The 18775-nt window shown below is 37.2% G+C and overlaps 2 long non-coding RNA genes across 2 annotated transcripts; both read left to right on the forward strand.

Annotated features, from left to right (window-relative positions):
• The first annotated feature begins 5133 nt into the window (after positions 1-5133).
• On the forward strand, positions 5134-6209 carry LOC126808743 (uncharacterized). Its single transcript, XR_007674737.1, has 3 exons — positions 5134-5236; positions 5762-5873; positions 6147-6209. It is a non-coding gene; the product is annotated as an uncharacterized LOC126808743 (long non-coding RNA).
• A 3771-nt stretch (positions 6210-9980) lies between these two features.
• On the forward strand, positions 9981-18458 carry LOC126808742 (uncharacterized). Its single transcript, XR_007674736.1, has 3 exons — positions 9981-10048; positions 18129-18237; positions 18398-18458. It is a non-coding gene; the product is annotated as an uncharacterized LOC126808742 (long non-coding RNA).
• The last annotated feature ends 317 nt before the right edge of the window (positions 18459-18775 follow it).

The following is an 18775-nucleotide window of genomic DNA, read 5'->3' on the forward strand; positions in this document are numbered from 1 at the left end:
TATACATAATTATCTATATCGATAGAATACTATTAAATATTCTATAGTGTTGCACAACCAGGCTTGTAACATGGATGGGAAATCTTCCTTCGTTCTTTTCGTTGAATAAGCAGATTTGTTTTCCCTCTAGTATAGATTGGGTGGAGCTTAACCATGCAATAACTAGACATGTTCAATGTTATTGCACACTTTTGCTCATTTACACTAGTTTTAGTAGAAATGATATAGAGAAGTGGGATGGGTTTTCTGTGCAATAACAATCATCATATTGAGCAAGTGTCAATGTTACAAGTCATTTATAGCATGCTGTTGACGAAGAAAGTTCATCTTGAATTTATAACATAGTTTTTCCTTGTCTAAGCGGCACAGATGCTTCTAGTCGTTCGGGTATGACGATAGGCCTAGGTACATAATGGTGGCAAGTTAAATAACCCATGACAATGTATGGGACATGTCCAACTTACCTCTGTTGGTGTACCACCCCTTGAAGAGTTGTTGCCGGGTCATTATCGTGTTCCAGAGAGATACAATCCATGATGAAGAGATATTGTCCTGCCATTGAAACATGCAATTACCTCGTAAGTCATAGTCTTCCAGGTTTCTAAAACTGCAATTGATTATGTAAGTGGTGTTGGGGTTAAACAAATTTGAGTTGCGCATCTATTATTTACAGAGCAATTGTTGTGACTTAAGTTATCACGATAAATGATATTGGAGACAAATTTTCTACATTTTATTTATGTGAAAGGATACCATAGCTTCAATCACCAAAGAGTCGTAACTTCTTGGTTTACCTGCATGATACTAAAAAAATATAAAGTACATATCTATCTATTTGATACTTAAGAGAGATAATATATATATAATATTTTAATAGACAGAAAATATATATCTATTTAATATTTAAGAGATAAATATCTTTATCACCCAATAATACATTCTACAGTAGATATCGCTTGTGTGATATATTTCATAATCTACTGCGATATCTCTTTAGGAGATATCGCTTTACATGCATTTGATTGGTCAGTTGAAAAGGAACTACTTTTTTTCGTTTTCAAAGAACAGTTCATTTCTTATTAAAAGTAACTTTTTTTATTAAAAATGTACTATTGTTATTCAATTGACCTTGATGGAAACACTGGGTCTATATAAAGGACTTTGCAATGGTTGAATTGCTGTCAAAAAATGATGTATCACTACGCCGTAATGTTCAGTAAAAGTGCAATCTACAGCAAAGAATTATATTTATCTATTTGTGCATGTAAGAAGGGATTGGGTGATAAATAAAATCTCCTACTCGTCTTTTTTGATATAAAAAAATACTGGTAGGAGATTCTCTATATATAATATTTAAAAGACATATATATCTATATTCAAGAGACATATATCTGTAATATTTAATATGCAGTTTTGCTGTGCATCTTTTAGTATTTTACCAGGTGCAATATGCCAAATAGGTTAATCTAAAGCGTTGACAAGTCTTACATACTCTTCCATAATCTAGACATGTCATTGGATAATATAAATACTTACGAATTTTCTTTTATGCAGTGATCCATGCAACATTTCAGTTTATGAGAATCGGCCGAGTTCGGCATATTTCAGACATGTCGCACCACATTCTGCTGCTAAAATCAGCGGTGAAACACAAACTCCTACAAACATAATCAGATATTTAAGCTGTATTATTCAAGCTATAGGTTTTTGTTAAAAAAAATTAAATCATTTACATAGATCAACCTGCATAGATGAAATGAAATAAAAGTAAATGAAAATGGGTCCAGGGCCCTTGTCCTGCACTTGACTTACACTGATAAATAAATGGTCAGTTATATATCTGCAAAACATATTCAAATAATCAAGGCTGTCCTCCCAAAATAAAGCTACGGTGATTTGAAATTAGAATGTGATTGCCCTTGAATATCTTCTTGAACAGTGGGGATGATGGTCAGACAGAAATAAACGATGCGGAGCTCACAAATACAGCCGGCTACATGCGTTTGGTGTTTTAAATAACAATAACAATCCTCTATTTATATAGCATAATAAATATACAATATTACTAAAACTAAAGTTTATACCACTCTCTTTAAATTGTATCTACCGGAAAATCTTTAAATGCATATAACGAGTTGGTTCCAGTGTTGTAAAGCAATGAATTCCATAAGGGCAAAGCAAAGAATGAGAAATATCTCTTTGCGATTTTAAGAACAACATTGTCTGCTTGTAGGATTTTGAAGCTGATAACAATTAGCAGAAGCTAACATGTATCCCAGTACGTTCCTCAGGGAAAGGAAATGAGAAGATTTTAGTAGACCATAGACATGTTTTGATCGTGTACACGAGCTTCCTAGCACACAAGCTGTAGGGCAATGTATGGTAAAGTACCAAAATATCTATTATTAACTACATTGTAGGAATAGGAAGGGGAAACTTGTCTTACAACACGGACAAGTAGAGTCACTTGAAACCTGCATATCTTTAACATTGCATAAAAATTGAATAGTCAAACTTACCAATCAACAACATCAACAGTAAGAAGAAAGTACAGACTTCATTTTAATCTCTAGCTAGCCGAATGACATAAGACAACAAAAGTTGTGGAGTGACTATTTCTCACGGTTGCAGATAAAATTGTTGATACCCATACATGTAGCCCTCAGCTCATAGTTATATTAACATGTTTCGCTGCCAGCTGACTTAATACAATTTCCTACTTGTGAATTATTAGACATAGTATGTGCTTTATGCAGAAAGTTCTTGGTTATGATGGACAAGAAAGGTAGGACGCATTCTTTCTTAACATTTACATTATAAATACATTATAAATCCCTACAAATCCCTATAACTGGTGCAAGAAAATGCAGTTCAACCATATGGGGTGGTTATTTTACAAACAGGATTAGTTTCCAATAGCAACACTGGTTGAATGTGGCCTTTTAAGGACATGAAAGGAACGGGTTCTAACATCTCGTCAAAACAATACTTCTATGGTGCCATGTACAATGCTGAAAAGGAAAAGGAGGCCTACTCTCATCACAATCCCGCGGTTTAGTGGGTGGACCTCGTATCTTATTTATGAATATTGTTATCTTAATGATTGCTTATCTGGTTTCCTATTCCAAAACCGTTTTCATTTACCAAGTGAATTGCTATTTAAAATTCTAAAGTTACAATCTGTGTGACATAACAATATATTGTATTCCGTATGTCCAATTGTGGGGAATTATAGAAACAATTATAGAACGATTTGATCAAACGTGTCTCGTTAACCTGGAGGTCCCGAGAAAGTTCATCGGGTTTTTCCGGCGTGGGACGAAGGCCCCGTGAACACATTGGAATGTCCGTAAAAGATCCCTTGGCAGTTGGAATTCGGTACAATATAAGCCATAGCGCCGGTGTCCGGGAAAAATTTCCCTCATAACTCTCTATATGGCGTATGTCTGTCGTCATTAGCGTCAATATGTGATTCGCCGTAGTAGATTTGGACTTTAAAATTGATTTAGCTGTAATTATATTATTGCTGGTATCATAAAGTGGTTCATATCAACTCTTTCTTGAACACCAGACTTATCCTCATTCATTTTCAGTCAGTCTCGTAACTACAGTTTGGTAGTTGATTCCAATCAATGTATGTTGCCTTGGGCTTTGTCGTAGGTTTTGTGGGCAGTAGGGAACTTTGGGCACTACCAAGGCCAAAAGACATGATTGAAATGCCAATGAAAAGAGGGACCGTGAAGCCTTATGCCCTTGATCTACAGTATGACTTGACTCCGAAAGATAAGACCGTCCTAGAACCCCTGGGGGTACATAAACAGATGGAAACTACATTGTATTTTGTAGTCATCTACAACAAAATACAGGACTAGGTAATTTGTTTTGGTGTTGCAAAATCAACTGTATGTGTCTGTATGCACAGGGTTTGTGAAGCTATTGTGGACAATCATTTCGAAAGGTCTGGCGATGAACTGAAAACTATTCTGAGGAGGTATGAAGGTACATGGGGATTTCCAAACTGCGAAGGAGACTTTGACGTGCTTATCAATAATCGTAAGGAATCGCACGGAGAATAACAGGAGAGGCTGTAATGCATTTATCATGTAAGCCGTCTGCGAACATAAATACATTTTCAGGGACATAAATAATGGTTGGCCAGGAAGGGTGGAAGACGCTCAGGTTTCCATAAGCTTTGAGATATTTCACAAGGAAGAAAATGGTTTGCTGCTCCCGCCTTGGACAAGAAAGAATAGTTGCAAGGAGAGAAATGCATATCCAGCGTATCCCCTGAAACTATGGAAAATTGAACCAAGAAGCGCCCCTTGATTTGGCATATCTGTGTTTCATTCATTAACTGCTCATACCTATTATAAAAACTGACATGATTTAATTTCATTTTTTGCATATAGTGATTCCCATTCACAGGGATTAAAATACACCTAAAGTAAATTTGCATATGGATCTGACTTACACACTAGAAGTAAATTTACATGTGTGTAAATATACTTTGCATGCGTGTAAATGCGTCTACAGGGTCAAACATACACCTGGGTGCAAATTTTGCGATCATGTGAACGGGGTTTAAGTTTCCAAAGTCAGTAGCGTAACTACTCAACTTCAGTGGTTTAACTAAAACACCACATTCGGATGAGCGTTACTCTCAAAATGTTGTGAGCCAAGGTTTAAATAGTTTACACTCATTGTTTTGGGGGGTTTTTTTTAATAACGCCCATTTTTTACAATCTGATTAAAACACAAATCATTCTTTCGTTTTTTATAGTTAAAAATTTCGTTTTACGTGTCTTTACTACACAAGCCAATTAAACGGTCTGTTACGGCATGCTTTTGGTGTGAGCTGCACGGAACTATGGGTAATCCACTGGAGACATCAATGCTGATTGGTTAATCAAATAACTAATGCCATAGGTCAAAAGCCGCTCGTATGACCTTTAACGTTATCCCCCAAAACAACTGGTCAGATATTCGTGTACTGTAGATCATCGAAAGTATAAAAAAACGAAACGAAATATAGATCTGTATTTTAATCAGATTGTTTGTCATTTTTTACAGTGTAACCAGGTCGTACTTACTTGTTATCTATATGTGATTATTATCATTTTACCAGATGTTCAAAATATTTTAGAAGCAAAATAGCGGATTAGAGAATTATTTGTTACAAGTCATCTGAATAAAATGCATCGGTTTGTGTTGCTTCTCGTGTTGATATTGTGTATTGGTGAGTTTATACGGTCTCTTATTACTATTATTTATGATATTTTAGAATAAAGCTCTAGAAAAGATAATAAGGAAAAGATCAAGGGATTAGTTGACATGTTACAGCTTTTTTTCTTTACCCGATAAAATTTACTTTTCGAAGGACTTTCTACTTGCATTCATAGTATCTTCACACCATATCCACTGAACTGATACAGCTGAAATAAACTATTCTGTATAGTTCGTCGACAATATAGAGCATCAATAATTTTTATTATTATTAGCTTCTCTTTTTCAAAAAATAATATTGCAAAAGTCGTTATGTCACATGTAAAAGGGTCAGTTGCCCATTGATATATTAAATATAACAAAAATGAGAACATTTGAAATTTACCATTCGAAAATTTTGAAATACATTAGGGTTCTGTCTTATAACGTAATGACCAATCCCATGGAGATTGAAACGTTGGTTTCAAGAACTCATACTTCCGAACGTAAACGTGGAGATAATATTAGTAATCAAAAACAAATTTCTATTATATTCTAGCTTTGTGTATCGCCGATGAATTAGAACCTAAATCACAGACATGCAAGGAAAATTGTGAAGCAAGGGGATACCCTTCTGGCAGTAATTCAATTTGTTATATTATTTATTGCCTGTAAGTTTTAAATTTTTGTCTCTTTTGTGGATATTTTATAAATGTGTGAGATCTCCGCCGAATTCGTTGCTTATGGAAACATGTGTGAAAATGCCTTTGACCGTTGTTATTTCTGTAATGCTATCACAAAGTAATACTGGCTTACATCATTGCAGAAAATGCCAATAATTGTTTTAATATTTAACATAACTTTAAAGGCGAAAGGAAAGTTTCGACATCAGTTCGGCAACTTTTCTGCGTGATTCATAAAATTATTTTGGTTTTGTTTTTCAGGGGTCAATGGTGAAGAAATTAGTCGTTACAGACCAAACTGTTAAAAAATAAAATCATACTGGTTAACAACATGTCATTATTGTCACTTTTTCAAGGTGGATATTCACAAATTATTACAATAATAGATACAGATTATAACACTAGTTTCTGATATAAATCAAACTGGGATACAAATACTGTATTTAATAAATCCTACGGGGTAATGAAAGTCATGGAGTCCAGAACACGAAACCGGGAGTGAGAAACGAACTGAGAAAGATCCTGTGAGTATTTTAGGATCCGGGAACCATAAAGAAGGTAATGTTAGTACGTAGTTTGGGCACCATCTTTAGAATTATATTACATATTGATTTAGTTCGTTATTCTATTCTCCAAATAATCGGTGATGATAAGTGCCAGTATACCCCCCCCCCTCCCCCCATTCAAAATAATCCTGATTAGCATTTAGCGATTGAGCACATTAAAAAAACAGAACACAATTTATATGGAAAACAATCACTGGTTTATACACATATAGCATGGCGCTTCGACAAGTATTCCCTTTCCTTTTTTAAGCACAAATAAATTGTGTTGTGTTTTTTGCCATGAAAAATAGGCGGATTGACGACGCAACAGCATTCAAAACCTTAATATTTTCAGACACAATCTTCCGGGCTACAATTTCTTAATTACCAAAGACTAAAAGGTACAAGAGTGCGCGAAGAGCTGAGAAAAGCAAGAGGAACTAGGTTGCTGATACGCTCTTTGGGTGGATTAAATCTATAAGATAATTTTTCTAATCATGTGGGTGTCATAGCATCATGAACATTTATGTCATTGTGTCAGTTGATTCCAACCTCGTGGGTTTTCTCCGGGTCCTCCGGTTTCCTCCCACTGCTAAAGACCCCTATGCGCAAGCGAATTATTGAAATAAAATTAAACCATATGTTAGTCCCGAAATGACCTAGTTGTGTCGAGTGGACGTTAAACCCCATTTCTGTCTTTCTGTCTGTCTGTCTGTGTCAGTTGATAAGGCTTCTAATAACAGTGTTCGTCTGTAAGGCCCACGTTTATGTCTGTTTCATCGAAAACTAGATATTGATGGATCAACGGATAATATACAGTATATACAGAATACCTTGGCCAAGCCTCGATTCTGTAATGGATTCCAGAGTTGGGTAAAACGATACTGTGTTATATTGCTGGATCATATCATTATTGTTTCCAAAAACCTTTGTCACAAATACTGTGCTATTATTTACGGTCGCAGTGGGTCGGATGTTGATACTGATAATTAATTACCAAATAATTTATTTAATAGTTTATTAAAACCCTTTGTTCACTAGGTATTGTTCACTTGTCTGTGCTACTGACTCACGACAATGATACACAATTCTAGGAAAACCAGTTAATATAATAAGATAGCCATGCAAAACATGGAAATACGCCCCACACAGCAACTATGTCTTAACAACAGATTATCTGAAAGTAAATCTTGTATGTTGTCCAATTTTAATAAGCATCTAGCTTTACTGGAAACATAATTATATCTCTGGCCGCGAAGCACTGAATACCGATAGAATTTTTCCTCTCATGACCCAGCCACTTCAACCGAAATTTGAAGAATATCTGTTGTAAGTTATTCGGAAAAGGATTGATAACCAAGGTATGCTTTATACCAAATTGCGTTGCCAAAATGACAAGGGCGGTAACTCAAAAACTGAAACGCTGAAAAGCTATAACGATCATCTTGTGGTGCCCAATCTTCTTACAAAGTTTGAAAAATGCCCTTCAAATGTTACGGAATGACAAGGGGGGAGGGGGTGGAACTCATTCAGAACACCTCGGCTAGTTCTACGATGTATGGTACCGGATTCTGCTGAGGTTTGCCGAATGAGGGATAAAATGATGTAGAACTCTAAAAATCGACATTGATCATTCTCTCGCGGTTTGCAACCATCAGACCAAATTTCGTCAAAATTGTGGACGGACGGACGGACGGTGACGACGACTATCTTACTATATTTAATTGTGTATTACTAGTTGGGTAAGTTTGTTTTGGCCGACTCATGCCGAGTTTCGAACACGAGATAATCAGGTACTGAGGTCAATGGTGTTATCACTGAAATACAGTTACTCACATAATAACCAATTGGCTACATGTTCCTTGTGAGAATCAGATAGTAGTATAAGGTTTACTTATACATTTTTTTTTTAACTTCTCATTAAGTTTGGTAAAACCTATTGAGTGATTCAGTGCCGCCCAAATCCTAATAAGCACAACCAAAGAGACTGGAAGAACAAACGTGTGAAAATGAGGCTGGAAGAACAATTATTTTAATGTAGATTTTTCCAATTCGACGTGTCATGCAAGACGTGACGTGACAGGGGAAAATGCAATGAATGGGGTTTTAGCGTCCAACTTTTCTGCACCGACTGAGCTAATGAGTTACGGCTGCCTTATTCTGTGGTATCTGACCAGTGTGTTTCGTAAGGCGTATTGTGTACATTTACATGTATTTATTGAAGGATTGAAGAAATATTCGTAGTGAGTTGAATATCCGATGTTTTGCTCTACTAAATTATATTTATTTTATCTAGAACAATATACTACTCCTTGTTTATTTACCTTCTAGCAAGTCCTACACAGTGAAAAATAATAAGTCCGTTTACAGTCACTCGGATTGCAAGTTTAAGGTGTCTCAACTATTCGGATTCATAGATGTAATATAAATACACTACATTCGGATGGGATTTACACTCTGAATAGTGCATCAATACACCTGATCATACGTAGACTGCTTCAAAGACATGTTTAAATATATATATATATATATATATATAGTGGCTATAAATTTGGAAATATACGAACTTAAACTGTGTTTGATAAAGACGAGAGAACAAGAAAATAAATCTTTCAACTTGTATTCCATGTAGGTTTATTTATTTCTGTACGCCATCTACATTAAGAGACAGTTTATCCCGATTTTCCAGCGTGGTTCCCCCTTGTCAGTGATGCAGGACGGAGGGCCTGCCAAGGACAGCTGTCTAGTCGTTCGGATTGGAAGAAAAATCGAGGTCCCGTGTACACATTGGCGTGCACGTAAAAGATCCCTTGACAGTTGGAATTCGATATAAGAGTAGCCCGTAGTGCCGCTGTCCGGGCAAAATTTCCCTCATAGCACACTGTATGGAATATGTCCGCCTTCATTAGCCCAATTCGGAGCAGAATAATAGAACGTTGAACCCCATTTCATTTCATTCCATTTCCATAATCAACCTTTTAGACCATCGAATGACACTTCATCATTAGCCCAGTCGAAGCAGAACAGTTAGACGTTAAACTACATTTCCTTTCATTTCCATTCAGTATATTCATTATTTACTATTAATTTTAAACTATTATAGCAAGAATAGCCAGTTATGTATCTTATATGACGTATCTTTAAGATACAATACACGATACTTGTTGTTCTGTAAGGACAACACATTTTGAATAACATACGGTGTAAAACTGATACTGGGGATGTCTCCTGGTTATTAATAACACATTTTGGCTGTTTATACACTCTTATGGTTATAGGGCACTCAGAACACTTTTAAAATTCTAGAGTTACACCCAATGGGTGGGTGTTCTAGTGTTCAGTGGTTATGCGTTTCGGGTCAAATTTTTGACAGTAGTTATTTTAGTTGGTTACACCAGCTGTTGTGTAAATTGTACACTACTTACGATTCCTAATTGCATCATTTTTCTTTAACAATGTAGGCTAATTATATTGTACTTTACCTGTTATCTGTGTGAATATTACCAGGTGTTAATATTATCATAAAAGCAAAATAGTGAGTTAGAGAATTATTAGTTACAAGTCATCTGAATAAAATGCATCGGTTTGTGTTTCTTCTCCTGTTGATTTTGTGTATTGGTGAGTTTATTGAGAGCATTATTTATGAGATCTTTAGTAAGGTTCTTTATTTCTTGTTTATTGCTTGCAGTAACTATGTAGTGTCCGCATGTTTGTCTTTTCGGTTTTGGTTGTGTGTAGTGCGGTCAACGTGCACTTACTATACTATTCAAAAAAAGTAGGGGATATTTGATTTTGGGGGCATAATACTAAAATATGCAAATGACTACGAAAAAAGTCACTATAGAACCTAACAGAAGAAACATTTCCAGTTACATGTGACGCCCAAACGCACCAATAGCTACCGCATGGAATGCAGGTGATGCTTGGGATCATCATGGGGGTCCAACCCAAGATTTGCACGACTCTGACTTTGAATGTTACAGTCATTGTGGCATTGAATTCCAGGGTGGAAACATCAGTTTAATTGTTTTAGTGACCAGAAAACAAATTTTGATATGCGTCGGCTTACCCAAAATGAAAGGTTACGTGCCCTTGGCATGCTACAGATCGGCACAACACAGGCGGTTGTGGCGCGGACGATGAATGTTTCTCAGTCTGTCATAAGCAGGCTATGGTCCAGATACCGTGATACACAATCTGTACAGGACAGACCACGCTCAGGTCGACCAAGGGCGACAACTCAAGCCCAGGATCGATTTATCCGTACCTTAGCCTTGAGAAATCGTGTCATCACAGCAAATCAGATCAGCGCTCGTCTTCAAACAGACACTGGTGTGGGAGTGAGTGGCCAGACGATTCGGAATCGACAACACTGGGATAATCGACGCTGGAGCAATGTGATGTTTTCAGATGAGTCAAGGTTCACTGTTGATTTTTTGGACAGACGTAGAAGGGTGTGGCGTCGTCGAAACGAGCGCTTCCAAGACGTTAACGTCATCAGATATGATCGATTTGGGGGTGGTTCTGTTATGGTGTGGGGAGGCATCACTGTTGCTGGAAGAACGGCTTTACATGTTGTTGCAGGGCGTGTTACAGGCCAGTACTACCGGGACAACATCTTGGCAGTCCATGTTGTGCCGTTCGCACGACGTCATGGCCGCCGTTTCATCTTCCAGGATGACAACGCAAGATGTCACAGGGCCAGGATCGTTACAGGTTACCTCCAACAACAGAACATCACCACATTACCTTGGCCAGCACTGAGTCCCGACCTCTCCCCCATCGAGCATGTCTGGGACATGCTTGGACAGAGGTTACGTCAACGTCAACAACGTCCTGCCAATGTCCAAGAACTTGCTGCTGCGTTGCAACAGGAATGGGACAATCTGGACCAAAATGACCTTAGACGTCTCATTAGGAGTATGCTACGTCGGATCAATGCTTGTTTGGCAAACAGAGGAGGATTTACCCGTTACTGACTTGGTTGTGATGCTGTGGTAACTTTGCTGTTTGACCCCGGGTATCATTTTACCCTTATAATGGTCAGTCTGTGCCTTACTTAGTCTAACGATCATTTGGAATAAATCGATGAATGTGAACTTCATTTCATTTTGTCATTTGTTTCTTCGTCAGTTTCATTAGGTGACTTTAAGAACACTTACTTTTTTTGAATAGTATATTAGAATAATACCCCAGAAAACGAAGGGAAGTGATCAAGGGATAAGAGATCACATCTACAGCATTTTTCTCTAATCATACTATTCAAATGACTTTCTACTTTCATTGGGCATTTTTTTAAAACAATGATGTCTCCACTCTATAACGTAAACTTTAACAATATTTAATTTATCAACAATATAGAACATCGGCATACGTTATTATATATGTATTACAAGAATTAATCTAAAAGTCTGTATCTTTTGCAGAAAGAGTAAAATGTTGTACAAATTATGTCTGTTCTAATACAATGCAGTCTGTATCTCAATAATAGTTGCTGTCGGGAAGGTCTGTCAAGGACCTTTAAGCTGCAATATGAAAATACCACTCTACCCCACCTCTGGTCTAAGGCTATTTTGAAATTCAAACCATCTATTTTTCACCGTAATTCCCCTTTGCACAAAATGAAATGAAATGAGGTTTAACGTCCAACTGTTCTGCCCTGGACTGGGCTAATGAAGAGGGGCATACGCCATACAGTGTGCTATGAGGGAAACTTTTCCCGGACAGAGGCACTACGGCCTACTCTTATATCGAATTCCAACTGTCAAGGGATCTTTTACGTACAGTCCAATGTGTACACGGGACCTCGGTGTTTTTGTCCCATCCGAACGACTAGACAGCTGCCCTTGTCAGGCCCTCCGTCCTGCATCACTAATAAGGGGGGAACCGCGCTGGAAAATCTGGATGAACTATCTCTGTCAATGCAGGGATCGAACACCCGATCCCAGGCTAGTGTATGGTGGCCTATCGTTATCATTCAGGATTTAACAAAATTTCTTTAAAAACCTAAATAAAATGAAATGAAAATGAAAAGCAAAATCAAAATCAAAAGTAAATTAAAAGTAAAAGTTCAACCAAAAGCAAAAGTTAAATCAAAACTAATTATTAAATCAAAAGCAAAAATAAAAATAAAAGTAAAAGTAAAACCAAAATGTGAATTAAAATCAAAATACAAATGAAAACTAAAATTATTTTTAAAAGTAATTTTAAAAGTTCAACCAAAAGCAAAAGTTAAATCAAAACTAAAAATTAAATCAAAAGCAAAAATAAAAATAAAAGTAAAAGTAAAACCAAAATGTAAATTAAAATCAAAACACAAATGAAAACTAAAATCATTTTTAAAAGTAATTTGAAATGTAAAACAAAAGTAAAAAGCAAAATAAAAATATTTGCGGGGCTATCGCTATCATTCAACTTTTTTCACGCAAAAGTAAAATAAAAATATTTGGTCGGCCTATCGCTATCATTCAACGTCCTTGACCCCAATCGGTAACCGTCGGCTATTTCCGACCGGTTCGACTCGACGGTTTGTTCTCCCGCGGTACAAATAAAACTGAATCAGAACAGTATTTTCTTATGGAATGCGAAAAGTATAAAGATTTGCGAACACAATATATATATATATATCCAACCGTAAACATTACTGATCGAACCTTTTGTTTTAATAATCTCTTCAATCCATCAAGCATCATTGTCCCGATCAGTGTTGCAGAATTTGTGATTTATATGTCTACATATTATTAATTATATTACCCGTATCTATTTTATGCGCGCATGTTGTTTTTTTTTTTTTTTTTTTTTTTTGTCCTGTTTTTAAGTCTACATAATATTAATTATATTACCCGTATCTATTTTAAGCGGGCATGTTGTTTTTTTGTCCTGTTTTTATTTTCTATATTATGTATAATATACTGTATGTATGGTTTGTATTGTCTGTCTGTAAATTGATGCCCGTGTATAACTTTTTCATCTTTACATATTGTATATGGCCGCCCTAAAAGGGCGTTCCGATGCAATCAAATTCTATTTTGTTCTTTTCTATTCTATATACATATTTACACATTCGTTAGTGTAATGGTAGAAGTTACTGATTAAGCGTTGCACATCCCTCTACACTACCACCGCCTTTAGATGTGTGGTCCTCGAGACGTAGCTATACCCAAGGCCAGGTTGTCGCTATGACTTTTTTTCGGAGAGAAGAAATGAAATGAAATGAAATGAAATGAAATGGGGTTTAACGTCCTACTGTTCTGCTTCTAAACTGGGCTAATGAAGACGGGCATACGCCATACAGTGTGCTATGAGGGAAATTTTGCCCGGACAGCGGCGCTACGGCCTACTCTTATATCGAATTCCAACTGCCAAGGAATCTTTTACGTGCGCGCCAATCTGTACACGGGACCTCGGTTTTTATTCGGAGAGAAGAAGCACTCCGACACTCACGTTGGGCAAACAATGTGACAAGATACGGCGTCAAGAACCGAACCCCCTAATCCAGGCAGCTGAAAGTTTGACGTCATATTCAAAATGGATGCCTCCGTGTCTTGCCATTTTAGCGAGACAAACTTCAATTTAAAGTAGCTAAGTCTCTAACTCAATATCATCCAAAACCTTCGACATTGAAAACACGAATTATTTGTCAATTGTAATCAACATTGGTGTTGTGATCTTACCGAGAGAGAGAAATGGGGTTTAACGTCCACTCGACACAAACTAGGTCATTTCAGGACTAACATATGGTTTAATTTTATTTACATAATTCGCTTGCGCGTAGGGGTCTTTAGCAGTGGGAGGAAACCGGAGGCCCCGGAGAAAACCCACGAGGTTGGACAGGCGACCCTATTCCTTGCCACGTACAACCGGGGATTCGAAACCACGCCAGTCGCCTCAATGATAGACTTTATGATACAGCGCGCGCACGCTAACCATTCAGCCATCCACCCCCCCCCCCCCCGATCTTATCGGGAAAAGATGGGCTTCTGATATCCAATATTTAAGACAAAATAAACATTTTACGATTGGTACACGATTCGTGTACCATAATGCGTTTCAGCGCAATTTGTAACAAGCGAATCGAAGAACGGGGTTAGACATATTTCACAAGTCATGTAAAACGGAGACCCCATATTCTTATCTGGAGAGCATGTGCAATAAATACTATCGGTTTAGACTGGAATATACAGACGCTAGAGATTGCCATTCGATTGAGACTTATGGCGTATTTCACCGAACATAACTGCTTTGAAATTAGAGTAAAAACGGAAACGATTGAATGTAAATCAGTTTATTTACATTCATATTACATTATCATGTACTTTGCGACCCATTTGTGTCAATTTGTAGGTCCCAAATATTATCGATTTAGCTCCTTTAATTGAAGAATTATCGATCAAAGAGAAATTGTGCCCGGACAGCGGCACTACGGCCTACTCTTATATCGAATTCCAACTGCCTGGGGATCTTTAACGTGCATGCCAATGTGAACACGGGACCTTGGTTTTTCGTCACATCCGAACAATTGTCCCATAAGAAAATCGGATATTGATATCATCGCTATAGTCACATTGCATAACCCGTGGGTTTTCTCTGTTAACTCCCAAACTCAAAGCCCAGCTTAACCAGGGCGGGTCCCTGGATAATTCTTCAGTTAAATCGAAGTTTGTCTCGCCAAAGTGGCAAGACACGGAGGCATCCATTTTGAATATGACGTCAAACTTTCAGCTGCCTGGATTAGCGGGTTCGGTTCTTGACGCGGTATCTTGTCACATTGTTTGCCCAATATGAGCGTCGGAGTGCTTCTTCTCTCCGACGAAAAACCGAGGTCCCGTGTACATATTGGCATGCACGTAAATGATCCCTTGGCAGTTGGAATTCGATATAAGAGTAGGCCGTAGCGCCGCTGTCCGGGCAAAATTTCCCTCATAGCACACTGTATGGCGTATGCCCGTTTTCATTAGCCCAGTTTAGAAGCAGAACAGTAGGACGTTAAACCCCATTTCATTTCATTTCATTTCTTCTCTTCGAAAAACCTGGCCTTGGGTATAGCTACGTCTCGAGGACCACACATCTAAAGGCGGTGGTAGTGTAGAGGGATGTGCAACGCTTAATCAGTAACGTCTACCATTACACTAACGAATGTGTAAATATGTATATAGAATAGAAAAGAACAAAATAGAATTTGATTGCATCGGAACGCCCTTTTAGGGCGGCCATGTACAATATGTAAAGATGAAAAAGTTATACACGGGCATCAATTTACAGACAGACAATACAAACCATACATACAGTATACATAATATAGAAAATAAAAACAGGACAAAAAAAAAAAAAAAAAACAACAACATGCGCGCATAAAATAGATACGGGTAATATAATTAATAATATGTAGACATATAAATCACAAATTCTGCAACACTGATCGGGACAATGATGCTTGATGGATTGAAGAGATTATTAAAACAAAAGGTTCGATCAGTAATGTTTACGGTTGGATATATATATATATATATATATATATATATTGTGTTCGCAAATCTTTATTCTTTTCGCATTCCATAAGAAAATACTGTTCTGATTCAGTTTTATTTGTACCGCGGGAGAACAATCCGTCGAGTGAAAGCGGTCGGAAATAACCGACGGTTACCGATTGGGGTCAAGGACGTTGAATGATAGCGATAGGCCGACCAAATATTTTTATTTTACTTTTGCGTGAAAAAAAGTTGAATGATAGCGATAGGCCGACAAATATTTTTATTTTGCCTTTTACTTTTGTTTTACATTTCAAATTACTTTTAAAAATGATTTTAGTTTTCATTTGTGTTTTGATTTTAATTTACATTTTGGTTTTACTTTTATTTTTATTTTTGCTTTTGATTTAAATTTTAGTTTTGATTTAACTTTTGCTTTTGGTTGAACTTTTCAAATTAATTTTCATTTGTGTTTTGATTTTAATTTACATTTTGGTTTTACTTTTACTTTTATTTTTATTTTTGCTTTTGATTTAATTTTTAGTTTTGATTTAACTTTTGCTTTTGGTTGAACTTTTGCTTTTAATTTACTTTTGATTTTGATTTTGCTTTTCATTTTCATTTCATTTTATTTAGGTTTTTAAAGAAATTTTGTTAAATCCTGAATGATAACGATAGGCCACCATACTAGTGAGCCAGCGTCTTATCCACTTAGCCATCGTGACCCCCTCCCCTTTGCACGCCAAAGGGAATCAATTTTCGGCTCTCGCCACACACGACAAACTTTATACATGTAGAAGTATAATTTTGCTATTAGGAATCATAAACAAAATAAATTTGATTTTGGCTGCCATTATGCGACCTGCACTTGCGCAGCCCGTATGTTTTTGAATCGCAAAAATTCTACTTGAAAATAGTGTTGTTGTTACAAATTTATGTCAAATGACGCGAGGAATGATCCCTTTCAACGAACATAGAAACATTACGGAACTACTTTCATAATATTGTTGAATTCGGTTATGTAAGAGTCATTTACCCAGCTCAATGATATATTAAATATTACTAGAAATGTAATTCCGCATTCCAAGTTTCTTTCTTTTTAACCTGATATGGGGAGATAACTCTGACATTAGTAATCAAACTATTTCTATACGGTGAGTTTTATTTTTTCACTCATTAGCATATAGCATACCTGGAATTTAAATAAAATCCACATACACTCTTACTAGTGTTCATAAGAAAATGTGGATGGATAGACGTGACGCCAATATATCCATATTCAATGTGAACATAGACCATATAAAGTTATGCACTTTGGGTACAACAGAAACCAAGTGTTTTTAAGGACTTATCCTTTCCACCTGTGTATTTATAAAGCGAAATTGTTAGATTGGTTGACAACTTAAATGGCAATTACACTAACCCTGGTGACGATTAACTAATAAAGTTTCAATGTATTCAGAAGAGTAAGCAATCATAATGTATACCACTATTATTCTAAGGGGGGAGGGGGACGAAGGCCCAGTCAGTAAATGGTTGGCTCATAAACCTGGGAATCTCGTGTTCGATGCCGATACTGGCCGAGAAAGTTCATCAGGAGTTTCCGGGGATGCCCCCACCCCTCTCGCCTAGTCACTGGTGCAGGAAAGAGGGCCTGGCAAGGGGGACAAGCGCGGGCCCGTATGTACTGGGGGCGCGGGGGGGGGGGGGGGGGGCAGCCCCCCCCCCCCCCGCTCAGAAATTGCTAACAATCATTAAAGTATACACAGTTCCTTATATTAATCTAAAAAAAAAAACTACGCTTCCTTAAGCAGGAGGGGGTATAATTCAGGCGACTATGCGCATATTAATCCCACGGTATCTCATTACTTTATGAACCATTTTTTTTTGTACTAATCTAAAATAGTTTTAAATAAATTTAAAAAATCACGATTTTTTTTTTGTTTGAATACTTATTTTAAAATGCTTATTAGACGCCTATAGGTAACTACACAGCATGATGATTACAACAGTCTGTTAGAATGACCTTTCCGAAAATTTCCTCAAAATGTTCGCCCCCCCTACCGAAAGGTAATGCCCCCCCCCCCTCCCCGCTTAATGGTGTCTAGATACGGGCCCGGGACAAGGTATAGTCGTTCGGATAGGACGAACACCCGGTCTTGTGTACACATTGGAGTGCGCGTAGACTTTGGGACGTTAAACACCATTTCATTTCAATTATTTTATTCTAGCTGTGTGTATGGCCGTCAACTATGAAGATAGATCAAAGACCTGTCAGGAGCAGTGTGCGGCAGAGGGAGTCCCATCTGGCCCCAGCTCACCTTGCTATATAGTCTGCATGTAAGCTTTAATTTCTGTCTAACTACTAGGTGAAATAATAATTGTTGCTTTTACTTTACCCTTCTGCCCGAAAATTACAGTTGAAAGAGAAGTATATCGAGGGCCGATTCGGCAACATGTATACAAAATTCATGAAAGTATTTTTGATTCTGTATTTCAGGGGATGGTGAAGAAGTTTTCCATAACAAACCGAAATGTTAAAAAATAAAATCATACTAGTCTACATCGTGTTTTACAATATGTCTATATTGAACTTGCTAATGTAAGTCAAGATCATTAGGCTCAGATACAAATACAGTACATAATAAATCCTAGGGGAAAATCTATAACATGAACCAGGTAACTGAAAGTGAACTAAATAATAATATTGATATTAATAGTGAAGCAGTTTTAGGTGGTATGGACTTGGAATGGCCGACATCTCGAACTCCACTCTTCATTGCCTTGATTCAGCGTGGCCAGCCAAGTTTTCGTTATTCCCACCGGGGGGGGGGGGGGGGGCAAGTTTTCGTTATTCCACGGGGGGGGGGGGGGCTAA

This window comes from Patella vulgata, chromosome 1, assembly GCF_932274485.2.
Source record: "Patella vulgata chromosome 1, xgPatVulg1.2, whole genome shotgun sequence".
In the NCBI taxonomy this organism is placed as follows: Eukaryota; Metazoa; Mollusca; class Gastropoda; family Patellidae; genus Patella; species Patella vulgata.